The 22,426-nt window shown below is 44.9% G+C and overlaps 38 non-coding genes across 38 annotated transcripts; all 38 read left to right on the top strand.

Annotated features, from left to right (window-relative positions):
- The first annotated feature begins 233 nt into the window (after positions 1-233).
- On the top strand, positions 234-424 carry LOC144392423 (U2 spliceosomal RNA). Its single transcript, XR_013455811.1, has one exon. It is a non-coding gene; the product is annotated as a U2 spliceosomal RNA (small nuclear RNA).
- Positions 425-700: 276 nt separating this feature from the next.
- Positions 701-864, top strand: LOC144392199 (U1 spliceosomal RNA). The gene has a single exon (XR_013455585.1). It is a non-coding gene; the product is annotated as a U1 spliceosomal RNA (small nuclear RNA).
- A 442-nt stretch (positions 865-1,306) lies between these two features.
- LOC144391988 (U5 spliceosomal RNA) lies at positions 1,307-1,421 on the top strand. The gene has a single exon (XR_013455375.1). It is a non-coding gene; the product is annotated as a U5 spliceosomal RNA (small nuclear RNA).
- Positions 1,422-2,023: 602 nt separating this feature from the next.
- LOC144392422 (U2 spliceosomal RNA) lies at positions 2,024-2,214 on the top strand. Its single transcript, XR_013455810.1, has one exon. It is a non-coding gene; the product is annotated as a U2 spliceosomal RNA (small nuclear RNA).
- A 276-nt stretch (positions 2,215-2,490) lies between these two features.
- LOC144392198 (U1 spliceosomal RNA) lies at positions 2,491-2,654 on the top strand. Its single transcript, XR_013455584.1, has one exon. It is a non-coding gene; the product is annotated as a U1 spliceosomal RNA (small nuclear RNA).
- Positions 2,655-3,096: 442 nt separating this feature from the next.
- On the top strand, positions 3,097-3,211 carry LOC144391987 (U5 spliceosomal RNA). The gene has a single exon (XR_013455374.1). It is a non-coding gene; the product is annotated as a U5 spliceosomal RNA (small nuclear RNA).
- Positions 3,212-3,813: 602 nt separating this feature from the next.
- On the top strand, positions 3,814-4,004 carry LOC144392421 (U2 spliceosomal RNA). The gene has a single exon (XR_013455809.1). It is a non-coding gene; the product is annotated as a U2 spliceosomal RNA (small nuclear RNA).
- A 276-nt stretch (positions 4,005-4,280) lies between these two features.
- Positions 4,281-4,444, top strand: LOC144392197 (U1 spliceosomal RNA). Its single transcript, XR_013455583.1, has one exon. It is a non-coding gene; the product is annotated as a U1 spliceosomal RNA (small nuclear RNA).
- Positions 4,445-4,886: 442 nt separating this feature from the next.
- On the top strand, positions 4,887-5,001 carry LOC144391984 (U5 spliceosomal RNA). The gene has a single exon (XR_013455372.1). It is a non-coding gene; the product is annotated as a U5 spliceosomal RNA (small nuclear RNA).
- A 705-nt stretch (positions 5,002-5,706) lies between these two features.
- Positions 5,707-5,897, top strand: LOC144392363 (U2 spliceosomal RNA). The gene has a single exon (XR_013455750.1). It is a non-coding gene; the product is annotated as a U2 spliceosomal RNA (small nuclear RNA).
- Positions 5,898-6,173: 276 nt separating this feature from the next.
- Positions 6,174-6,337, top strand: LOC144392196 (U1 spliceosomal RNA). Its single transcript, XR_013455582.1, has one exon. It is a non-coding gene; the product is annotated as a U1 spliceosomal RNA (small nuclear RNA).
- Positions 6,338-6,779: 442 nt separating this feature from the next.
- On the top strand, positions 6,780-6,894 carry LOC144391983 (U5 spliceosomal RNA). Its single transcript, XR_013455371.1, has one exon. It is a non-coding gene; the product is annotated as a U5 spliceosomal RNA (small nuclear RNA).
- Positions 6,895-7,496: 602 nt separating this feature from the next.
- LOC144392420 (U2 spliceosomal RNA) lies at positions 7,497-7,687 on the top strand. Its single transcript, XR_013455808.1, has one exon. It is a non-coding gene; the product is annotated as a U2 spliceosomal RNA (small nuclear RNA).
- Positions 7,688-7,963: 276 nt separating this feature from the next.
- Positions 7,964-8,127, top strand: LOC144392194 (U1 spliceosomal RNA). The gene has a single exon (XR_013455581.1). It is a non-coding gene; the product is annotated as a U1 spliceosomal RNA (small nuclear RNA).
- A 442-nt stretch (positions 8,128-8,569) lies between these two features.
- LOC144391982 (U5 spliceosomal RNA) lies at positions 8,570-8,684 on the top strand. The gene has a single exon (XR_013455370.1). It is a non-coding gene; the product is annotated as a U5 spliceosomal RNA (small nuclear RNA).
- A 602-nt stretch (positions 8,685-9,286) lies between these two features.
- Positions 9,287-9,477, top strand: LOC144392418 (U2 spliceosomal RNA). The gene has a single exon (XR_013455805.1). It is a non-coding gene; the product is annotated as a U2 spliceosomal RNA (small nuclear RNA).
- Positions 9,478-9,753: 276 nt separating this feature from the next.
- LOC144392193 (U1 spliceosomal RNA) lies at positions 9,754-9,917 on the top strand. Its single transcript, XR_013455580.1, has one exon. It is a non-coding gene; the product is annotated as a U1 spliceosomal RNA (small nuclear RNA).
- A 442-nt stretch (positions 9,918-10,359) lies between these two features.
- On the top strand, positions 10,360-10,474 carry LOC144391981 (U5 spliceosomal RNA). The gene has a single exon (XR_013455369.1). It is a non-coding gene; the product is annotated as a U5 spliceosomal RNA (small nuclear RNA).
- A 602-nt stretch (positions 10,475-11,076) lies between these two features.
- Positions 11,077-11,267, top strand: LOC144392417 (U2 spliceosomal RNA). The gene has a single exon (XR_013455804.1). It is a non-coding gene; the product is annotated as a U2 spliceosomal RNA (small nuclear RNA).
- A 276-nt stretch (positions 11,268-11,543) lies between these two features.
- LOC144392192 (U1 spliceosomal RNA) lies at positions 11,544-11,707 on the top strand. The gene has a single exon (XR_013455579.1). It is a non-coding gene; the product is annotated as a U1 spliceosomal RNA (small nuclear RNA).
- Positions 11,708-12,149: 442 nt separating this feature from the next.
- On the top strand, positions 12,150-12,264 carry LOC144391980 (U5 spliceosomal RNA). The gene has a single exon (XR_013455367.1). It is a non-coding gene; the product is annotated as a U5 spliceosomal RNA (small nuclear RNA).
- A 602-nt stretch (positions 12,265-12,866) lies between these two features.
- Positions 12,867-13,057, top strand: LOC144392416 (U2 spliceosomal RNA). Its single transcript, XR_013455803.1, has one exon. It is a non-coding gene; the product is annotated as a U2 spliceosomal RNA (small nuclear RNA).
- A 276-nt stretch (positions 13,058-13,333) lies between these two features.
- On the top strand, positions 13,334-13,497 carry LOC144392191 (U1 spliceosomal RNA). The gene has a single exon (XR_013455578.1). It is a non-coding gene; the product is annotated as a U1 spliceosomal RNA (small nuclear RNA).
- Positions 13,498-13,939: 442 nt separating this feature from the next.
- Positions 13,940-14,054, top strand: LOC144391979 (U5 spliceosomal RNA). Its single transcript, XR_013455366.1, has one exon. It is a non-coding gene; the product is annotated as a U5 spliceosomal RNA (small nuclear RNA).
- Positions 14,055-14,656: 602 nt separating this feature from the next.
- Positions 14,657-14,847, top strand: LOC144392415 (U2 spliceosomal RNA). The gene has a single exon (XR_013455802.1). It is a non-coding gene; the product is annotated as a U2 spliceosomal RNA (small nuclear RNA).
- Positions 14,848-15,123: 276 nt separating this feature from the next.
- Positions 15,124-15,287, top strand: LOC144392190 (U1 spliceosomal RNA). Its single transcript, XR_013455577.1, has one exon. It is a non-coding gene; the product is annotated as a U1 spliceosomal RNA (small nuclear RNA).
- Positions 15,288-15,729: 442 nt separating this feature from the next.
- LOC144391978 (U5 spliceosomal RNA) lies at positions 15,730-15,844 on the top strand. Its single transcript, XR_013455365.1, has one exon. It is a non-coding gene; the product is annotated as a U5 spliceosomal RNA (small nuclear RNA).
- A 602-nt stretch (positions 15,845-16,446) lies between these two features.
- Positions 16,447-16,637, top strand: LOC144392413 (U2 spliceosomal RNA). Its single transcript, XR_013455801.1, has one exon. It is a non-coding gene; the product is annotated as a U2 spliceosomal RNA (small nuclear RNA).
- A 276-nt stretch (positions 16,638-16,913) lies between these two features.
- Positions 16,914-17,077, top strand: LOC144392189 (U1 spliceosomal RNA). Its single transcript, XR_013455575.1, has one exon. It is a non-coding gene; the product is annotated as a U1 spliceosomal RNA (small nuclear RNA).
- A 437-nt stretch (positions 17,078-17,514) lies between these two features.
- Positions 17,515-17,705, top strand: LOC144392478 (U2 spliceosomal RNA). Its single transcript, XR_013455866.1, has one exon. It is a non-coding gene; the product is annotated as a U2 spliceosomal RNA (small nuclear RNA).
- A 276-nt stretch (positions 17,706-17,981) lies between these two features.
- On the top strand, positions 17,982-18,145 carry LOC144392187 (U1 spliceosomal RNA). Its single transcript, XR_013455573.1, has one exon. It is a non-coding gene; the product is annotated as a U1 spliceosomal RNA (small nuclear RNA).
- Positions 18,146-18,587: 442 nt separating this feature from the next.
- LOC144391977 (U5 spliceosomal RNA) lies at positions 18,588-18,702 on the top strand. Its single transcript, XR_013455364.1, has one exon. It is a non-coding gene; the product is annotated as a U5 spliceosomal RNA (small nuclear RNA).
- A 602-nt stretch (positions 18,703-19,304) lies between these two features.
- Positions 19,305-19,495, top strand: LOC144392412 (U2 spliceosomal RNA). Its single transcript, XR_013455800.1, has one exon. It is a non-coding gene; the product is annotated as a U2 spliceosomal RNA (small nuclear RNA).
- A 276-nt stretch (positions 19,496-19,771) lies between these two features.
- On the top strand, positions 19,772-19,935 carry LOC144392186 (U1 spliceosomal RNA). Its single transcript, XR_013455572.1, has one exon. It is a non-coding gene; the product is annotated as a U1 spliceosomal RNA (small nuclear RNA).
- Positions 19,936-20,377: 442 nt separating this feature from the next.
- Positions 20,378-20,492, top strand: LOC144392088 (U5 spliceosomal RNA). The gene has a single exon (XR_013455475.1). It is a non-coding gene; the product is annotated as a U5 spliceosomal RNA (small nuclear RNA).
- A 602-nt stretch (positions 20,493-21,094) lies between these two features.
- LOC144392411 (U2 spliceosomal RNA) lies at positions 21,095-21,285 on the top strand. Its single transcript, XR_013455799.1, has one exon. It is a non-coding gene; the product is annotated as a U2 spliceosomal RNA (small nuclear RNA).
- Positions 21,286-21,561: 276 nt separating this feature from the next.
- LOC144392185 (U1 spliceosomal RNA) lies at positions 21,562-21,725 on the top strand. Its single transcript, XR_013455571.1, has one exon. It is a non-coding gene; the product is annotated as a U1 spliceosomal RNA (small nuclear RNA).
- Positions 21,726-22,167: 442 nt separating this feature from the next.
- Positions 22,168-22,282, top strand: LOC144391976 (U5 spliceosomal RNA). The gene has a single exon (XR_013455363.1). It is a non-coding gene; the product is annotated as a U5 spliceosomal RNA (small nuclear RNA).
- The last annotated feature ends 144 nt before the right edge of the window (positions 22,283-22,426 follow it).

Below are 22,426 nucleotides of genomic sequence, written 5' to 3'. Positions count from 1 at the left end.
CATCACTGGAGTCTCTAGTGTCTGAAACAACAGTGAAATCAACCAGATTTCAGCAGGAGTTTACACTTTTGCTTGTAAACAAATCAATGATTTTAGCTTTTTTGAGGACGGGGGCAGCGTGGGGAGTGGGTTGTTAAGTAGCAAGCGACTGCTACGCCCAGTTGAAAGAACCGCACCGCGACAATTGAGATATGTGCTGGTACGTTGGGTCTGCAAACAAACAGTTTGGTGTTATCGCTTCTCGGCCTTTTGGCTAAGATCAAGTGTAGTATCTGTTCTTATCAGTTTAATATCTGATATGTCCTCTATACGAGGACTACATATTAAGCCGATTTTTAGCTCTGGGAGATGAAAAAGGGGCTTGCTCCGTTCACTCCAAGCATCGGCCCGGTATTGCAGCACCTCCGGGAACGGTGCACCCTTTAAATTGTGGAAAATAAAAGAAAGGGTAACCTGAATCAGTGGTGTGGTGTTGGAAATGATTTCTGCTTTGAGTAAAACAAGTCTCACCTCCACATAGTTTTTAAGACTGAGGCTTTTGGCAAGTGACTTATGCTTACTCATCAATAGTGCCTTTGTTTTGCAAGTCTCAAATCACTGATTTTAACTTCACCGATCTGTGAGGACGGTGCCATCTGCGAACCGTCACCACAAATGCTGTGACTGGGAATACCGTCCCTGCCTCTGTCACCACCAACTCATACTTACCTGGCAGGGGAGATACCATGATCAAGAAGGTGGTTCACCCAGGGCGAGGCTCAGTCATTGCACTGCGACTGTGCTGACCACTGCGAATTCCCCAAATGTGGGAATCTCGACTGCATAATTTGTGGTAGTGGGGGACTGCGTTCGCGCTCTCCCCTGATATTGAAGTCAAAGAAAAACCAGGTGTCCCGTTTAATCATCACTGTCTGAATCCCTAGTGAAATCAACCACATTTCAGCAGGATTTTACACGGATTAATCACCACTGCACTGGAGTCTCCGGTGGAGGGAGTCTACAATCAGCAAATCACTGTCTGAATCCAAAGTGAAATCAACCAGATTTCAGCATTAATCATCACTGCGCTGGAGTCTCCAGTGGAGCACGTCTCAAATCAGCAAATCACTGTCTGAATCCAAAGTGAAATCAAGCACATTTCAGCAGGACTTTACACTTTTGCTTGTAAACAAATCAATGAGTTTTTGATGGCTGGTGCTGGGGAATGGGTTTGGCATTGGACAACCGCAGCTCAACCAGTCCCAACCACAAGAGGGATCACTGTTGCGACTGGGATATAAGGCTGCCTGCCACCTGATTCCGCAACTGACTTTGGTTTCTCTTCAATACGCATAAGTCTTTCGCCTTTTACTAAAGACTTCCGTGGAGAGGAACAACAATGAGTTGACCATATTTTTGGCAGGCTCTGCCAATTGGCTGAGCCTCATGTACTTGTGTGAAAAGAAAAGTAGTTGGACAGAGGCTCCTGACAATGGAGCACAAACAAAGTTGTGTTTACTTATCACTGGAGTCACTAGTGCAGCAAGTCTCAAATCACTGTCTGAATCCAAAGTGAAATCAACCAGATTTCAGCAGGATTTTACAGGGATTAATGGTCACTTTACTGGAGTCTCCGGTGGAGCACGTCTCAAATCAGCAAATCACTGTCTGAATTCATTGTGAAATCAACAAGATTTTCAGCAGGAATCATCACTGGAGTCACTAGTGGAGCCTTGCAGCAAGTCTCAAATCTCTGTCTGAATCCATTGTGAAATCAACAAGATTTTCAGCAGGACTTTACAGTGATTAATCATCACTGGAGTCTCTAGTGTCTGAAACAACAGTGAAATCAACCAGATTTCAGCAGGAGTTTACACTTTTGCTTGTAAACAAATCAATGATTTTAGCTTTTTTGAGGACGGGGGCAGCGTGGGGAGTGGGTTGTTAAGTAGCAAGCGACTGCTACGCCCAGTTGAAAGAACCGCACCGCGACAATTGAGATATGTGCTGGTACGTTGGGTCTGCAAACAAACAGTTTGGTGTTATCGCTTCTCGGCCTTTTGGCTAAGATCAAGTGTAGTATCTGTTCTTATCAGTTTAATATCTGATATGTCCTCTATACGAGGACTACATATTAAGCCGATTTTTAGCTCTGGGAGATGAAAAAGGGGCTTGCTCCGTTCACTCCAAGCATCGGCCCGGTATTGCAGCACCTCCGGGAACGGTGCACCCTTTAAATTGTGGAAAATAAAAGAAAGGGTAACCTGAATCAGTGGTGTGGTGTTGGAAATGATTTCTGCTTTGAGTAAAACAAGTCTCACCTCCACATAGTTTTTAAGACTGAGGCTTTTGGCAAGTGACTTATGCTTACTCATCAATAGTGCCTTTGTTTTGCAAGTCTCAAATCACTGATTTTAACTTCACCGATCTGTGAGGACGGTGCCATCTGCGAACCGTCACCACAAATGCTGTGACTGGGAATACCGTCCCTGCCTCTGTCACCACCAACTCATACTTACCTGGCAGGGGAGATACCATGATCAAGAAGGTGGTTCACCCAGGGCGAGGCTCAGTCATTGCACTGCGACTGTGCTGACCACTGCGAATTCCCCAAATGTGGGAATCTCGACTGCATAATTTGTGGTAGTGGGGGACTGCGTTCGCGCTCTCCCCTGATATTGAAGTCAAAGAAAAACCAGGTGTCCCGTTTAATCATCACTGTCTGAATCCCTAGTGAAATCAACCACATTTCAGCAGGATTTTACACGGATTAATCACCACTGCACTGGAGTCTCCGGTGGAGGGAGTCTACAATCAGCAAATCACTGTCTGAATCCAAAGTGAAATCAACCAGATTTCAGCATTAATCATCACTGCGCTGGAGTCTCCAGTGGAGCACGTCTCAAATCAGCAAATCACTGTCTGAATCCAAAGTGAAATCAAGCACATTTCAGCAGGACTTTACACTTTTGCTTGTAAACAAATCAATGAGTTTTTGATGGCTGGTGCTGGGGAATGGGTTTGGCATTGGACAACCGCAGCTCAACCAGTCCCAACCACAAGAGGGATCACTGTTGCGACTGGGATATAAGGCTGCCTGCCACCTGATTCCGCAACTGACTTTGGTTTCTCTTCAATACGCATAAGTCTTTCGCCTTTTACTAAAGACTTCCGTGGAGAGGAACAACAATGAGTTGACCATATTTTTGGCAGGCTCTGCCAATTGGCTGAGCCTCATGTACTTGTGTGAAAAGAAAAGTAGTTGGACAGAGGCTCCTGACAATGGAGCACAAACAAAGTTGTGTTTACTTATCACTGGAGTCACTAGTGCAGCAAGTCTCAAATCACTGTCTGAATCCAAAGTGAAATCAACCAGATTTCAGCAGGATTTTACAGGGATTAATGGTCACTTTACTGGAGTCTCCGGTGGAGCACGTCTCAAATCAGCAAATCACTGTCTGAATTCATTGTGAAATCAACAAGATTTTCAGCAGGAATCATCACTGGAGTCACTAGTGGAGCCTTGCAGCAAGTCTCAAATCTCTGTCTGAATCCATTGTGAAATCAACAAGATTTTCAGCAGGACTTTACAGTGATTAATCATCACTGGAGTCTCTAGTGTCTGAAACAACAGTGAAATCAACCAGATTTCAGCAGGAGTTTACACTTTTGCTTGTAAACAAATCAATGATTTTAGCTTTTTTGAGGACGGGGGCAGCGTGGGGAGTGGGTTGTTAAGTAGCAAGCGACTGCTACGCCCAGTTGAAAGAACCGCACCGCGACAATTGAGATATGTGCTGGTACGTTGGGTCTGCAAACAAACAGTTTGGTGTTATCGCTTCTCGGCCTTTTGGCTAAGATCAAGTGTAGTATCTGTTCTTATCAGTTTAATATCTGATATGTCCTCTATACGAGGACTACATATTAAGCCGATTTTTAGCTCTGGGAGATGAAAAAGGGGCTTGCTCCGTTCACTCCAAGCATCGGCCCGGTATTGCAGCACCTCCGGGAACGGTGCACCCTTTAAATTGTGGAAAATAAAAGAAAGGGTAACCTGAATCAGTGGTGTGGTGTTGGAAATGATTTCTGCTTTGAGTAAAACAAGTCTCACCTCCACATAGTTTTTAAGACTGAGGCTTTTGGCAAGTGACTTATGCTTACTCATCAATAGTGCCTTTGTTTTGCAAGTCTCAAATCACTGATTTTAACTTCACCGATCTGTGAGGACGGTGCCATCTGCGAACCGTCACCACAAATGCTGTGACTGGGAATACCGTCCCTGCCTCTGTCACCACCAACTCATACTTACCTGGCAGGGGAGATACCATGATCAAGAAGGTGGTTCACCCAGGGCGAGGCTCAGTCATTGCACTGCGACTGTGCTGACCACTGCGAATTCCCCAAATGTGGGAATCTCGACTGCATAATTTGTGGTAGTGGGGGACTGCGTTCGCGCTCTCCCCTGATATTGAAGTCAAAGAAAAACCAGGTGTCCCGTTTAATCATCACTGTCTGAATCCCTAGTGAAATCAACCACATTTCAGCAGGATTTTACACGGATTAATCACCACTGCACTGGAGTCTCCGGTGGAGGGAGTCTACAATCAGCAAATCACTGTCTGAATCCAAAGTGAAATCAACCAGATTTCAGCATTAATCATCACTGCGCTGGAGTCTCCAGTGGAGCACGTCTCAAATCAGCAAATCACTGTCTGAATCCAAAGTGAAATCAAGCACATTTCAGCAGGACTTTACACTTTTGCTTGTAAACAAATCAATGAGTTTTTGATGGCTGGTGCTGGGGAATGGGTTTGGCATTGGACAACCGCAGCTCAACCAGTCCCAACCACAAGAGGGATCACTGTTGCGACTGGGATATAAGGCTGCCTGTCACCTGATTCCGCAACTGACTTTGGTTTCTCTTCAATACGCATAAGTCTTTCGCCTTTTACTAAAGACTTCCGTGGAGAGGAACAACAATGAGTTGACCATATTTTTGGCAGGCTCTGCCAATTGGCTGAGCCTCATGTACTTGTGTGAAAAGAAAAGTAGTTGGACAGAGGCTCCTGACAATGGAGCACAAACAAAGTTGTGTTTACTTATCACTGGAGTCACTAGTGCAGCAAGTCTCAAATCACTGTCTGAATCCAAAGTGAAATCAACCAGATTTCAGCAGGATTTTACAGGGATTAATGGTCACTTTACTGGAGTCTCCGGTGGAGCACGTCTCAAATCAGCAAATCACTGTCTGAATTCATTGTGAAATCAACAAGATTTTCAGCAGGAATCATCACTGGAGTCACTAGTGGAGCCTTGCAGCAAGTCTCAAATCTCTGTCTGAATCCATTGTGAAATCAACAAGATTTTCAGCAGGACTTTACAGTGATTAATCATCACTGGAGTCACTAGTGGAGCCTTGCAGCAAGTCTCAAATCCCTGTCTGAATCCATTGTGAAATCAACAAGATTTTCAGCAGGACTTTACAGTGATTAATCATCACTGGAGTCTCTAGTGTCTGAAACAACAGTGAAATCAACCAGATTTCAGCAGGAGTTTACACTTTTGCTTGTAAACAAATCAATGATTTTAGCTTTTTTGAGGACGGGGGCAGCGTGGGGAGTGGGTTGTTAAGTAGCAAGCGACTGCTACGCCCAGTTGAAAGAACCGCACCGCGACAATTGAGATATGTGCTGGTACGTTGGGTCTGCAAACAAACAGTTTGGTGTTATCGCTTCTCGGCCTTTTGGCTAAGATCAAGTGTAGTATCTGTTCTTATCAGTTTAATATCTGATATGTCCTCTATACGAGGACTACATATTAAGCCGATTTTTAGCTCTGGGAGATGAAAAAGGGGCTTGCTCCGTTCACTCCAAGCATCGACCCGGTATTGCAGCACCTCCGGGAACGGTGCACCCTTTAAATTGTGGAAAATAAAAGAAATGGTAACCTGAATCAGTGGTGTGGTGTTGGAAATGATTTCTGCTTTGAGTAAAACAAGTCTCACCTCCACATAGTTTTTAAGACTGAGGCTTTTGGCAAGTGACTTATGCTTACTCATCAATAGTGCCTTTGTTTTGCAAGTCTCAAATCACTGATTTTAACTTCACCGATCTGTGAGGACGGTGCCATCTGCGAACCGTCACCACAAATGCTGTGACTGGGAATACCGTCCCTGCCTCTGTCACCACCAACTCATACTTACCTGGCAGGGGAGATACCATGATCAAGAAGGTGGTTCACCCAGGGCGAGGCTCAGTCATTGCACTGCGACTGTGCTGACCACTGCGAATTCCCCAAATGTGGGAATCTCGACTGCATAATTTGTGGTAGTGGGGGACTGCGTTCGCGCTCTCCCCTGATATTGAAGTCAAAGAAAAACCAGGTGTCCCGTTTAATCATCACTGTCTGAATCCCTAGTGAAATCAACCACATTTCAGCAGGATTTTACACGGATTAATCACCACTGCACTGGAGTCTCCGGTGGAGGGAGTCTACAATCAGCAAATCACTGTCTGAATCCAAAGTGAAATCAACCAGATTTCAGCATTAATCATCACTGCGCTGGAGTCTCCAGTGGAGCACGTCTCAAATCAGCAAATCACTGTCTGAATCCAAAGTGAAATCAAGCACATTTCAGCAGGACTTTACACTTTTGCTTGTAAACAAATCAATGAGTTTTTGATGGCTGGTGCTGGGGAATGGGTTTGGCATTGGACAACCGCAGCTCAACCAGTCCCAACCACAAGAGGGATCACTGTTGCGACTGGGATATAAGGCTGCCTGCCACCTGATTCCGCAACTGACTTTGGTTTCTCTTCAATACGCATAAGTCTTTCGCCTTTTACTAAAGACTTCCGTGGAGAGGAACAACAATGAGTTGACCATATTTTTGGCAGGCTCTGCCAATTGGCTGAGCCTCATGTACTTGTGTGAAAAGAAAAGTAGTTGGACAGAGGCTCCTGACAATGGAGCACAAACAAAGTTGTGTTTACTTATCACTGGAGTCACTAGTGCAGCAAGTCTCAAATCACTGTCTGAATCCAAAGTGAAATCAACCAGATTTCAGCAGGATTTTACAGGGATTAATGGTCACTTTACTGGAGTCTCCGGTGGAGCACGTCTCAAATCAGCAAATCACTGTCTGAATTCATTGTGAAATCAACAAGATTTTCAGCAGGAATCATCACTGGAGTCACTAGTGGAGCCTTGCAGCAAGTCTCAAATCCCTGTCTGAATCCATTGTGAAATCAACAAGATTTTCAGCAGGACTTTACAGTGATTAATCATCACTGGAGTCTCTAGTGTCTGAAACAACAGTGAAATCAACCAGATTTCAGCAGGAGTTTACACTTTTGCTTGTAAACAAATCAATGATTTTAGCTTTTTTGAGGACGGGGGCAGCGTGGGGAGTGGGTTGTTAAGTAGCAAGCGACTGCTACGCCCAGTTGAAAGAACCGCACCGCGACAATTGAGATATGTGCTGGTACGTTGGGTCTGCAAACAAACAGTTTGGTGTTATCGCTTCTCGGCCTTTTGGCTAAGATCAAGTGTAGTATCTGTTCTTATCAGTTTAATATCTGATATGTCCTCTATACGAGGACTACATATTAAGCCGATTTTTAGCTCTGGGAGATGAAAAAGGGGCTTGCTCCGTTCACTCCAAGCATCGGCCCGGTATTGCAGCACCTCCGGGAACGGTGCACCCTTTAAATTGTGGAAAATAAAAGAAAGGGTAACCTGAATCAGTGGTGTGGTGTTGGAAATGATTTCTGCTTTGAGTAAAACAAGTCTCACCTCCACATAGTTTTTAAGACTGAGGCTTTTGGCAAGTGACTTATGCTTACTCATCAATAGTGCCTTTGTTTTGCAAGTCTCAAATCACTGATTTTAACTTCACCGATCTGTGAGGACGGTGCCATCTGCGAACCGTCACCACAAATGCTGTGACTGGGAATACCGTCCCTGCCTCTGTCACCACCAACTCATACTTACCTGGCAGGGGAGATACCATGATCAAGAAGGTGGTTCACCCAGGGCGAGGCTCAGTCATTGCACTGCGACTGTGCTGACCACTGCGAATTCCCCAAATGTGGGAATCTCGACTGCATAATTTGTGGTAGTGGGGGACTGCGTTCGCGCTCTCCCCTGATATTGAAGTCAAAGAAAAACCAGGTGTCCCGTTTAATCATCACTGTCTGAATCCCTAGTGAAATCAACCACATTTCAGCAGGATTTTACACGGATTAATCACCACTGCACTGGAGTCTCCGGTGGAGGGAGTCTACAATCAGCAAATCACTGTCTGAATCCAAAGTGAAATCAACCAGATTTCAGCATTAATCATCACTGCGCTGGAGTCTCCAGTGGAGCACGTCTCAAATCAGCAAATCACTGTCTGAATCCAAAGTGAAATCAAGCACATTTCAGCAGGACTTTACACTTTTGCTTGTAAACAAATCAATGAGTTTTTGATGGCTGGTGCTGGGGAATGGGTTTGGCATTGGACAACCGCAGCTCAACCAGTCCCAACCACAAGAGGGATCACTGTTGCGACTGGGATATAAGGCTGCCTGCCACCTGATTCCGCAACTGACTTTGGTTTCTCTTCAATACGCATAAGTCTTTCGCCTTTTACTAAAGACTTCCGTGGAGAGGAACAACAATGAGTTGACCATATTTTTGGCAGGCTCTGCCAATTGGCTGAGCCTCATGTACTTGTGTGAAAAGAAAAGTAGTTGGACAGAGGCTCCTGACAATGGAGCACAAACAAAGTTGTGTTTACTTATCACTGGAGTCACTAGTGCAGCAAGTCTCAAATCACTGTCTGAATCCAAAGTGAAATCAACCAGATTTCAGCAGGATTTTACAGGGATTAATGGTCACTTTACTGGAGTCTCCGGTGGAGCACGTCTCAAATCAGCAAATCACTGTCTGAATTCATTGTGAAATCAACAAGATTTTCAGCAGGAATCATCACTGGAGTCACTAGTGGAGCCTTGCAGCAAGTCTCAAATCTCTGTCTGAATCCATTGTGAAATCAACAAGATTTTCAGCAGGACTTTACAGTGATTAATCATCACTGGAGTCTCTAGTGTCTGAAACAACAGTGAAATCAACCAGATTTCAGCAGGAGTTTACACTTTTGCTTGTAAACAAATCAATGATTTTAGCTTTTTTGAGGACGGGGGCAGCGTGGGGAGTGGGTTGTTAAGTAGCAAGCGACTGCTACGCCCAGTTGAAAGAACCGCACCGCGACAATTGAGATATGTGCTGGTACGTTGGGTCTGCAAACAAACAGTTTGGTGTTATCGCTTCTCGGCCTTTTGGCTAAGATCAAGTGTAGTATCTGTTCTTATCAGTTTAATATCTGATATGTCCTCTATACGAGGACTACATATTAAGCCGATTTTTAGCTCTGGGAGATGAAAAAGGGGCTTGCTCCGTTCACTCCAAGCATCGGCCCGGTATTGCAGCACCTCCGGGAACGGTGCACCCTTTAAATTGTGGAAAATAAAAGAAAGGGTAACCTGAATCAGTGGTGTGGTGTTGGAAATGATTTCTGCTTTGAGTAAAACAAGTCTCACCTCCACATAGTTTTTAAGACTGAGGCTTTTGGCAAGTGACTTATGCTTACTCATCAATAGTGCCTTTGTTTTGCAAGTCTCAAATCACTGATTTTAACTTCACCGATCTGTGAGGACGGTGCCATCTGCGAACCGTCACCACAAATGCTGTGACTGGGAATACCGTCCCTGCCTCTGTCACCACCAACTCATACTTACCTGGCAGGGGAGATACCATGATCAAGAAGGTGGTTCACCCAGGGCGAGGCTCAGTCATTGCACTGCGACTGTGCTGACCACTGCGAATTCCCCAAATGTGGGAATCTCGACTGCATAATTTGTGGTAGTGGGGGACTGCGTTCGCGCTCTCCCCTGATATTGAAGTCAAAGAAAAACCAGGTGTCCCGTTTAATCATCACTGTCTGAATCCCTAGTGAAATCAACCACATTTCAGCAGGATTTTACACGGATTAATCACCACTGCACTGGAGTCTCCGGTGGAGGGAGTCTACAATCAGCAAATCACTGTCTGAATCCAAAGTGAAATCAACCAGATTTCAGCATTAATCATCACTGCGCTGGAGTCTCCAGTGGAGCACGTCTCAAATCAGCAAATCACTGTCTGAATCCAAAGTGAAATCAAGCACATTTCAGCAGGACTTTACACTTTTGCTTGTAAACAAATCAATGAGTTTTTGATGGCTGGTGCTGGGGAATGGGTTTGGCATTGGACAACCGCAGCTCAACCAGTCCCAACCACAAGAGGGATCACTGTTGCGACTGGGATATAAGGCTGCCTGCCACCTGATTCCGCAACTGACTTTGGTTTCTCTTCAATACGCATAAGTCTTTCGCCTTTTACTAAAGACTTCCGTGGAGAGGAACAACAATGAGTTGACCATATTTTTGGCAGGCTCTGCCAATTGGCTGAGCCTCATGTACTTGTGTGAAAAGAAAAGTAGTTGGACAGAGGCTCCTGACAATGGAGCACAAACAAAGTTGTGTTTACTTATCACTGGAGTCACTAGTGCAGCAAGTCTCAAATCACTGTCTGAATCCAAAGTGAAATCAACCAGATTTCAGCAGGATTTTACAGGGATTAATGGTCACTTTACTGGAGTCTCCGGTGGAGCACGTCTCAAATCAGCAAATCACTGTCTGAATTCATTGTGAAATCAACAAGATTTTCAGCAGGAATCATCACTGGAGTCACTAGTGGAGCCTTGCAGCAAGTCTCAAATCTCTGTCTGAATCCATTGTGAAATCAACAAGATTTTCAGCAGGACTTTACAGTGATTAATCATCACTGGAGTCTCTAGTGTCTGAAACAACAGTGAAATCAACCAGATTTCAGCAGGAGTTTACACTTTTGCTTGTAAACAAATCAATGATTTTAGCTTTTTTGAGGACGGGGGCAGCGTGGGGAGTGGGTTGTTAAGTAGCAAGCGACTGCTACGCCCAGTTGAAAGAACCGCACCGCGACAATTGAGATATGTGCTGGTACGTTGGGTCTGCAAACAAACAGTTTGGTGTTATCGCTTCTCGGCCTTTTGGCTAAGATCAAGTGTAGTATCTGTTCTTATCAGTTTAATATCTGATATGTCCTCTATACGAGGACTACATATTAAGCCGATTTTTAGCTCTGGGAGATGAAAAAGGGGCTTGCTCCGTTCACTCCAAGCATCGGCCCGGTATTGCAGCACCTCCGGGAACGGTGCACCCTTTAAATTGTGGAAAATAAAAGAAATGGTAACCTGAATCAGTGGTGTGGTGTTGGAAATGATTTCTGCTTTGAGTAAAACAAGTCTCACCTCCACATAGTTTTTAAGACTGAGGCTTTTGGCAAGTGACTTATGCTTACTCATCAATAGTGCCTTTGTTTTGCAAGTCTCAAATCACTGATTTTAACTTCACCGATCTGTGAGGACGGTGCCATCTGCGAACCGTCACCACAAATGCTGTGACTGGGAATACCGTCCCTGCCTCTGTCACCACCAACTCATACTTACCTGGCAGGGGAGATACCATGATCAAGAAGGTGGTTCACCCAGGGCGAGGCTCAGTCATTGCACTGCGACTGTGCTGACCACTGCGAATTCCCCAAATGTGGGAATCTCGACTGCATAATTTGTGGTAGTGGGGGACTGCGTTCGCGCTCTCCCCTGATATTGAAGTCAAAGAAAAACCAGGTGTCCCGTTTAATCATCACTGTCTGAATCCCTAGTGAAATCAACCACATTTCAGCAGGATTTTACACGGATTAATCACCACTGCACTGGAGTCTCCGGTGGAGGGAGTCTACAATCAGCAAATCACTGTCTGAATCCAAAGTGAAATCAACCAGATTTCAGCATTAATCATCACTGCGCTGGAGTCTCCAGTGGAGCACGTCTCAAATCAGCAAATCACTGTCTGAATCCAAAGTGAAATCAAGCACATTTCAGCAGGACTTTACACTTTTGCTTGTAAACAAATCAATGAGTTTTTGATGGCTGGTGCTGGGGAATGGGTTTGGCATTGGACAACCGCAGCTCAACCAGTCCCAACCACAAGAGGGATCACTGTTGCGACTGGGATATAAGGCTGCCTGCCACCTGATTCCGCAACTGACTTTGGTTTCTCTTCAATACGCATAAGTCTTTCGCCTTTTACTAAAGACTTCCGTGGAGAGGAACAACAATGAGTTGACCATATTTTTGGCAGGCTCTGCCAATTGGCTGAGCCTCATGTACTTGTGTGAAAAGAAAAGTAGTTGGACAGAGGCTCCTGACAATGGAGCACAAACAAAGTTGTGTTTACTTATCACTGGAGTCACTAGTGCAGCAAGTCTCAAATCACTGTCTGAATCCAAAGTGAAATCAACCAGATTTCAGCAGGATTTTACAGGGATTAATGGTCACTTTACTGGAGTCTCCGGTGGAGCACGTCTCAAATCAGCAAATCACTGTCTGAATTCATTGTGAAATCAACAAGATTTTCAGCAGGAATCATCACTGAAGTCACTAGTGGAGCCTTGCAGCAAGTCTCAAATCTCTGTCTGAATCCATTGTGAAATCAACAAGATTTTCAGCAGGACTTTACAGTGATTAATCATCACTGGAGTCTCTAGTGTCTGAAACAACAGTGAAATCAACCAGATTTCAGCAGGAGTTTACACTTTTGCTTGTAAACAAATCAATGATTTTAGCTTTTTTGAGGACGGGGGCAGCGTGGGGAGTGGGTTGTTAAGTAGCAAGCGACTGCTACGCCCAGTTGAAAGAACCGCACCGCGACAATTGAGATATGTGCTGGTACGTTGGGTCTGCAAACAAACAGTTTGGTGTTATCGCTTCTCGGCCTTTTGGCTAAGATCAAGTGTAGTATCTGTTCTTATCAGTTTAATATCTGATATGTCCTCTATACGAGGACTACATATTAAGCCGATTTTTAGCTCTGGGAGATGAAAAAGGGGCTTGCTCCGTTCACTCCAAGCATCGGCCCGGTATTGCAGCACCTCCGGGAACGGTGCACCCTTTAAATTGTGGAAAATAAAAGAAAGGGTAACCTGAATCAGTGGTGTGGTGTTGGAAATGATTTCTGCTTTGAGTAAAACAAGTCTCACCTCCACATAGTTTTTAAGACTGAGGCTTTTGGCAAGTGACTTATGCTTACTCATCAATAGTGCCTTTGTTTTGCAAGTCTCAAATCACTGATTTTAACTTCACCGATCTGTGAGGACGGTGCCATCTGCGAACCGTCACCACAAATGCTGTGACTGGGAATACCGTCCCTGCCTCTGTCACCACCAACTCATACTTACCTGGCAGGGGAGATACCATGATCAAGAAGGTGGTTCACCCAGGGCGAGGCTCAGTCATTGCACTGCGACTGTGCTGACCACTGCGAATTCCCCAAATGTGGGAATCTCGACTGCATAATTTGTGGTAGTGGGGGACTGCGTTCGCGCTCTCCCCTGATATTGAAGTCAAAGAAAAACCAGGTGTCCCGTTTAATCATCACTGTCTGAATCCCTAGTGAAATCAACCACATTTCAGCAGGATTTTACACGGATTAATCACCACTGCACTGGAGTCTCCGGTGGAGGGAGTCTACAATCAGCAAATCACTGTCTGAATCCAAAGTGAAATCAACCAGATTTCAGCATTAATCATCACTGCGCTGGAGTCTCCAGTGGAGCACGTCTCAAATCAGCAAATCACTGTCTGAATCCAAAGTGAAATCAAGCACATTTCAGCAGGACTTTACACTTTTGCTTGTAAACAAATCAATGAGTTTTTGATGGCTGGTGCTGGGGAATGGGTTTGGCATTGGACAACCGCAGCTCAACCAGTCCCAACCACAAGAGGGATCACTGTTGCGACTGGGATATAAGGCTGCCTGCCACCTGATTCCGCAACTGACTTTGGTTTCTCTTCAATACGCATAAGTCTTTCGCCTTTTACTAAAGACTTCCGTGGAGAGGAACAACAATGAGTTGACCATATTTTTGGCAGGCTCTGCCAATTGGCTGAGCCTCATGTACTTGTGTGAAAAGAAAAGTAGTTGGACAGAGGCTCCTGACAATGGAGCACAAACAAAGTTGTGTTTACTTATCACTGGAGTCACTAGTGCAGCAAGTCTCAAATCACTGTCTGAATCCAAAGTGAAATCAACCAGATTTCAGCAGGATTTTACAGGGATTAATGGTCACTTTACTGGAGTCTCCGGTGGAGCACGTCTCAAATCAGCAAATCACTGTCTGAATTCATTGTGAAATCAACAAGATTTTCAGCAGGAATCATCACTGGAGTCACTAGTGGAGCCTTGCAGCAAGTCTCAAATCTCTGTCTGAATCCATTGTGAAATCAACAAGATTTTCAGCAGGACTTTACAGTGATTAATCATCACTGGAGTCTCTAGTGTCTGAAACAACAGTGAAATCAACCAGATTTCAGCAGGAGTTTACACTTTTGCTTGTAAACAAATCAATGATTTTAGCTTTTTTGAGGACGGGGGCAGCGTGGGGAGTGGGTTGTTAAGTAGCAAGCGACTGCTACGCCCAGTTGAAAGAACCGCACCGCGACAATTGAGATATGTGCTGGTACGTTGGGTCTGCAAACAAACAGTTTGGTGTTATCGCTTCTCGGCCTTTTGGCTAAGATCAAGTGTAGTATCTGTTCTTATCAGTTTAATATCTGATATGTCCTCTATACGAGGACTACATATTAAGCCGATTTTTAGCTCTGGGAGATGAAAAAGGGGCTTGCTCCGTTCACTCCAAGCATCGGCCCGGTATTGCAGCACCTCCGGGAACGGTGCACCCTTTAAATTGTGGAAAATAAAAGAAAGGGTAACCTGAATCAGTGGTGTGGTGTTGGAAATGATTTCTGCTTTGAGTAAAACAAGTCTCACCTCCACATAGTTTTTAAGACTGAGGCTTTTGGCAAGTGACTTATGCTTACTCATCAATAGTGCCTTTGTTTTGCAAGTCTCAAATCACTGATTTTAACTTCACCGATCTGTGAGGACGGTGCCATCTGCGAACCGTCACCACAAATGCTGTGACTGGGAATACCGTCCCTGCCTCTGTCACCACCAACTCATACTTACCTGGCAGGGGAGATACCATGATCAAGAAGGTGGTTCACCCAGGGCGAGGCTCAGTCATTGCACTGCGACTGTGCTGACCACTGCGAATTCCCCAAATGTGGGAATCTCGACTGCATAATTTGTGGTAGTGGGGGACTGCGTTCGCGCTCTCCCCTGATATTGAAGTCAAAGAAAAACCAGGTGTCCCGTTTAATCATCACTGTCTGAATCCCTAGTGAAATCAACCACATTTCAGCAGGATTTTACACGGATTAATCACCACTGCACTGGAGTCTCCGGTGGAGGGAGTCTACAATCAGCAAATCACTGTCTGAATCCAAAGTGAAATCAACCAGATTTCAGCATTAATCATCACTGCGCTGGAGTCTCCAGTGGAGCACGTCTCAAATCAGCAAATCACTGTCTGAATCCAAAGTGAAATCAAGCACATTTCAGCAGGACTTTACACTTTTGCTTGTAAACAAATCAATGAGTTTTTGATGGCTGGTGCTGGGGAATGGGTTTGGCATTGGACAACCGCAGCTCAACCAGTCCCAACCACAAGAGGGATCACTGTTGCGACTGGGATATAAGGCTGCCTGCCACCTGATTCCGCAACTGACTTTGGTTTCTCTTCAATACGCATAAGTCTTTCGCCTTTTACTAAAGACTTCCGTGGAGAGGAACAACAATGAGTTGACCATATTTTTGGCAGGCTCTGCCAATTGGCTGAGCCTCATGTACTTGTGTGAAAAGAAAAGTAGTTGGACAGAGGCTCCTGACAATGGAGCACAAACAAAGTTGTGTTTACTTATCACTGGAGTCACTAGTGCAGCAAGTCTCAAATCACTGTCTGAATCCAAAGTGAAATCAACCAGATTTCAGCAGGATTTTACAGGGATTAATGGTCACTTTACTGGAGTCTCCGGTGGAGCACGTCTCAAATCAGCAAATCACTGTCTGAATTCATTGTGAAATCAACAAGATTTTCAGCAGGAATCATCACTGGAGTCACTAGTGGAGCCTTGCAGCAAGTCTCAAATCTCTGTCTGAATCCATTGTGAAATCAACAAGATTTTCAGCAGGACTTTACAGTGATTAATCATCACTGGAGTCTCTAGTGTCTGAAACAACAGTGAAATCAACCAGATTTCAGCAGGAGTTTACACTTTTGCTTGTAAACAAATCAATGATTTTAGCTTTTTTGAGGACGGGGGCAGCGTGGGGAGTGGGTTGTTAAGTAGCAAGCGACTGCTACGCCCAGTTGAAAGAACCGCACCGCGACAATTGAGATATGTGCTGGTACGTTGGGTCTGCAAACAAACAGTTTGGTGTTATCGCTTCTCGGCCTTTTGGCTAAGATCAAGTGTAGTATCTGTTCTTATCAGTTTAATATCTGATATGTCCTCTATACGAGGACTACATATTAAGCCGATTTTTAGCTCTGGGAGATGAAAAAGGGGCTTGCTCCGTTCACTCCAAGCATCGGCCCGGTATTGCAGCACCTCCGGGAACGGTGCACCCTTTAAATTGTGGAAAATAAAAGAAATGGTAACCTGAATCAGTGGTGTGGTGTTGGAAATGATTTCTGCTTTGAGTAAAACAAGTCTCACCTCCACATAGTTTTTAAGACTGAGGCTTTTGGCAAGTGACTTATGCTTACTCATCAATAGTGCCTTTGTTTTGCAAGTCTCAAATCACTGATTTTAACTTCACCGATCTGTGAGGACGGTGCCATCTGCGAACCGTCACCACAAATGCTGTGACTGGGAATACCGTCCCTGCCTCTGTCACCACCAACTCATACTTACCTGGCAGGGGAGATACCATGATCAAGAAGGTGGTTCACCCAGGGCGAGGCTCAGTCATTGCACTGCGACTGTGCTGACCACTGCGAATTCCCCAAATGTGGGAATCTCGACTGCATAATTTGTGGTAGTGGGGGACTGCGTTCGCGCTCTCCCCTGATATTGAAGTCAAAGAAATACCAGGTGTCCCGTTTAATCATCACTGTCTGAATCCATTGTGAAATCAACAAGATTTTCAGCAGGACTTTACAGTGATTAATCATCACTGGAGTCACTAGTGGAGCCTTGCAGCAAGTCTCAAATCTCTGTCTGAATCCATTGTGAAATCAACAAGATTTTCAGCAGGACTTTACAGTGATTAATCATCACTGGAGTCTCTAGTGTCTGAAACAACAGTGAAATCAACCAGATTTCAGCAGGAGTTTACACTTTTGCTTGTAAACAAATCAATGATTTTAGCTTTTTTGAGGACGGGGGCAGCGTGGGGAGTGGGTTGTTAAGTAGCAAGCGACTGCTACGCCCAGTTGAAAGAACCGCACCGCGACAATTGAGATATGTGCTGGTACGTTGGGTCTGCAAACAAACAGTTTGGTGTTATCGCTTCTCGGCCTTTTGGCTAAGATCAAGTGTAGTATCTGTTCTTATCAGTTTAATATCTGATATGTGCTCTATACGAGGACTACATATTAAGCCGATTTTTAGCTCTGGGAGATGAAAAAGGGGCTTGCTCCGTTCACTCCAAGCATCGGCCCGGTATTGCAGCACCTCCGGGAACGGTGCACCCTTTAAATTGTGGAAAATAAAAGAAAGGGTAACCTGAATCAGTGGTGTGGTGTTGGAAATGATTTCTGCTTTGAGTAAAACAAGTCTCACCTCCACATAGTTTTTAAGACTGAGGCTTTTGGCAAGTGACTTATGCTTACTCATCAATAGTGCCTTTGTTTTGCAAGTCTCAAATCACTGATTTTAACTTCACCGATCTGTGAGGACGGTGCCATCTGCGAACCGTCACCACAAATGCTGTGACTGGGAATACCGTCCCTGCCTCTGTCACCACCAACTCATACTTACCTGGCAGGGGAGATACCATGATCAAGAAGGTGGTTCACCCAGGGCGAGGCTCAGTCATTGCACTGCGACTGTGCTGACCACTGCGAATTCCCCAAATGTGGGAATCTCGACTGCATAATTTGTGGTAGTGGGGGACTGCGTTCGCGCTCTCCCCTGATATTGAAGTCAAAGAAAAACCAGGTGTCCCGTTTAATCATCACTGTCTGAATCCCTAGTGAAATCAACCACATTTCAGCAGGATTTTACACGGATTAATCACCACTGCACTGGAGTCTCCGGTGGAGGGAGTCTACAATCAGCAAATCACTGTCTGAATCCAAAGTGAAATCAACCAGATTTCAGCATTAATCATCACTGCGCTGGAGTCTCCAGTGGAGCACGTCTCAAATCAGCAAATCACTGTCTGAATCCAAAGTGAAATCAAGCACATTTCAGCAGGACTTTACACTTTTGCTTGTAAACAAATCAATGAGTTTTTGATGGCTGGTGCTGGGGAATGGGTTTGGCATTGGACAACCGCAGCTCAACCAGTCCCAACCACAAGAGGGATCACTGTTGCGACTGGGATATAAGGCTGCCTGCCACCTGATTCCGCAACTGACTTTGGTTTCTCTTCAATACGCATAAGTCTTTCGCCTTTTACTAAAGACTTCCGTGGAGAGGAACAACAATGAGTTGACCATATTTTTGGCAGGCTCTGCCAATTGGCTGAGCCTCATGTACTTGTGTGAAAAGAAAAGTAGTTGGACAGAGGCTCCTGACAATGGAGCACAAACAAAGTTGTGTTTACTTATCACTGGAGTCACTAGTGCAGCAAGTCTCAAATCACTGTCTGAATCCAAAGTGAAATCAACCAGATTTCAGCAGGATTTTACAGGGATTAATGGTCACTTTACTGGAGTCTCCGGTGGAGCACGTCTCAAATCAGCAAATCACTGTCTGAATTCATTGTGAAATCAACAAGATTTTCAGCAGGAATCATCACTGGAGTCACTAGTGGAGCCTTGCAGCAAGTCTCAAATCTCTGTCTGAATCCATTGTGAAATCAACAAGATTTTCAGCAGGACTTTACAGTGATTAATCATCACTGGAGTCTCTAGTGTCTGAAACAACAGTGAAATCAACCAGATTTCAGCAGGAGTTTACACTTTTGCTTGTAAACAAATCAATGATTTTAGCTTTTTTGAGGACGGGGGCAGCGTGGGGAGTGGGTTGTTAAGTAGCAAGCGACTGCTACGCCCAGTTGAAAGAACCGCACCGCGACAATTGAGATATGTGCTGGTACGTTGGGTCTGCAAACAAACAGTTTGGTGTTATCGCTTCTCGGCCTTTTGGCTAAGATCAAGTGTAGTATCTGTTCTTATCAGTTTAATATCTGATATGTCCTCTATACGAGGACTACATATTAAGCCGATTTTTAGCTCTGGGAGATGAAAAAGGGGCTTGCTCCGTTCACTCCAAGCATCGGCCCGGTATTGCAGCACCTCCGGGAACGGTGCACCCTTTAAATTGTGGAAAATAAAAGAAAGGGTAACCTGAATCAGTGGTGTGGTGTTGGAAATGATTTCTGCTTTGAGTAAAACAAGTCTCACCTCCACATAGTTTTTAAGACTGAGGCTTTTGGCAAGTGACTTATGCTTACTCATCAATAGTGCCTTTGTTTTGCAAGTCTCAAATCACTGATTTTAACTTCACCGATCTGTGAGGACGGTGCCATCTGCGAACCGTCACCACAAATGCTGTGACTGGGAATACCGTCCCTGCCTCTGTCACCACCAACTCATACTTACCTGGCAGGGGAGATACCATGATCAAGAAGGTGGTTCACCCAGGGCGAGGCTCAGTCATTGCACTGCGACTGTGCTGACCACTGCGAATTCCCCAAATGTGGGAATCTCGACTGCATAATTTGTGGTAGTGGGGGACTGCGTTCGCGCTCTCCCCTGATATTGAAGTCAAAGAAAAACCAGGTGTCCCGTTTAATCATCACTGTCTGAATCCCTAGTGAAATCAACCACATTTCAGCAGGATTTTACACGGATTAATCACCACTGCACTGGAGTCTCCGGTGGAGGGAGTCTACAATCAGCAAATCACTGTCTGAATCCAAAGTGAAATCAACCAGATTTCAGCATTAATCATCACTGCGCTGGAGTCTCCAGTGGAGCACGTCTCAAATCAGCAAATCACTGTCTGAATCCAAAGTGAAATCAAGCACATTTCAGCAGGACTTTACACTTTTGCTTGTAAACAAATCAATGAGTTTTTGATGGCTGGTGCTGGGGAATGGGTTTGGCATTGGACAACCGCAGCTCAACCAGTCCCAACCACAAGAGGGATCACTGTTGCGACTGGGATATAAGGCTGCCTGCCACCTGATTCCGCAACTGACATTGGTTTCTCTTCAATACGCATAAGTCTTTCGCCTTTTACTAAAGACTTCCGTGGAGAGGAACAACAATGAGTTGACCATATTTTTGGCAGGCTCTGCCAATTGGCTGAGCCTCATGTACTTGTGTGAAAAGAAAAGTAGTTGGACAGAGGCTCCTGACAATGGAGCACAAACAAAGTTGTGTTTACTTATCACTGGAGTCACTAGTGCAGCAAGTCTCAAATCACTGTCTGAATCCAAAGTGAAATCAACCAGATTTCAGCAGGATTTTACAGGGATTAATGGTCACTTTACTGGAGTCTCCGGTGGAGCACGTCTCAAATCAGCAAATCACTGTCTGAATTCATTGTGAAATCAACAAGATTTTCAGCAGGAATCATCACTGGAGTCACTAGTGGAGCCTTGCAGCAAGTCTCAAATCTCTGTCTGAATCCATTGTGAAATCAACAAGATTTTCAGCAGGACTTTACAGTGATTAATCATCACTGGAGTCTCTAGTGTCTGAAACAACAGTGAAATCAACCAGATTTCAGCAGGAGTTTACACTTTTGCTTGTAAACAAATCAATGATTTTAGCTTTTTTGAGGACGGGGGCAGCGTGGGGAGTGGGTTGTTAAGTAGCAAGCGACTGCTACGCCCAGTTGAAAGAACCGCACCGCGACAATTGAGATATGTGCTGGTACGTTGGGTCTGCAAACAAACAGTTTGGTGTTATCGCTTCTCGGCCTTTTGGCTAAGATCAAGTGTAGTATCTGTTCTTATCAGTTTAATATCTGATATGTCCTCTATACGAGGACTACATATTAAGCCGATTTTTAGCTCTGGGAGATGAAAAAGGGGCTTGCTCCGTTCACTCCAAGCATCGGCCCGGTATTGCAGCACCTCCGGGAACGGTGCACCCTTTAAATTGTGGAAAATAAAAGAAAGGGTAACCTGAATCAGTGGTGTGGTGTTGGAAATGATTTCTGCTTTGAGTAAAACAAGTCTCACCTCCACATAGTTTTTAAGACTGAGGCTTTTGGCAAGTGACTTATGCTTACTCATCAATAGTGCCTTTGTTTTGCAAGTCTCAAATCACTGATTTTAACTTCACCGATCTGTGAGGACGGTGCCATCTGCGAACCGTCACCACAAATGCTGTGACTGGGAATACCGTCCCTGCCTCTGTCACCACCAACTCATACTTACCTGGCAGGGGAGATACCATGATCAAGAAGGTGGTTCACCCAGGGCGAGGCTCAGTCATTGCACTGCGACTGTGCTGACCACTGCGAATTCCCCAAATGTGGGAATCTCGACTGCATAATTTGTGGTAGTGGGGGACTGCGTTCGCGCTCTCCCCTGATATTGAAGTCAAAGAAAAACCAGGTGTCCCGTTTAATCATCACTGTCTGAATCCCTAGTGAAATCAACCACATTTCAGCAGGATTTTACACGGATTAATCACCACTGCACTGGAGTCTCCGGTGGAGGGAGTCTACAATCAGCAAATCACTGTCTGAATCCAAAGTGAAATCAACCAGATTTCAGCATTAATCATCACTGCGCTGGAGTCTCCAGTGGAGCACGTCTCAAATCAGCAAATCACTGTCTGAATCCAAAGTGAAATCAAGCACATTTCAGCAGGACTTTACACTTTTGCTTGTAAACAAATCAATGAGTTTTTGATGGCTGGTGCTGGGGAATGGGTTTGGCATTGGACAACCGCAGCTCAACCAGTCCCAACCACAAGAGGGATCACTGTTGCGACTGGGATATAAGGCTGCCTGCCACCTGATTCCGCAACTGACTTTGGTTTCTCTTCAATACGCATAAGTCTTTCGCCTTTTACTAAAGACTTCCGTGGAGAGGAACAACAATGAGTTGACCATATTTTTGGCAGGCTCTGCCAATTGGCTGAGCCTCATGTACTTGTGTGAAAAGAAAAGTAGTTGGACAGAGGCTCCTGACAATGGAGCACAAACAAAGTTGTGTTTACTTATCACTGGAGTCACTAGTGCAGCAAGTCTCAAATCACTGTCTGAATCCAAAGTGAAATCAACCAG

Source organism: Gasterosteus aculeatus, unplaced genomic scaffold, assembly GCF_964276395.1.
Source record: "Gasterosteus aculeatus unplaced genomic scaffold, fGasAcu3.hap1.1 HAP1_SCAFFOLD_23, whole genome shotgun sequence".
Lineage (NCBI taxonomy): Eukaryota > Metazoa > Chordata > Actinopteri > Perciformes > Gasterosteidae > Gasterosteus > Gasterosteus aculeatus.
Note: the sequence above shows the minus strand (reverse complement) of the source record. Positions and strands in the feature narration are given on the sequence as shown.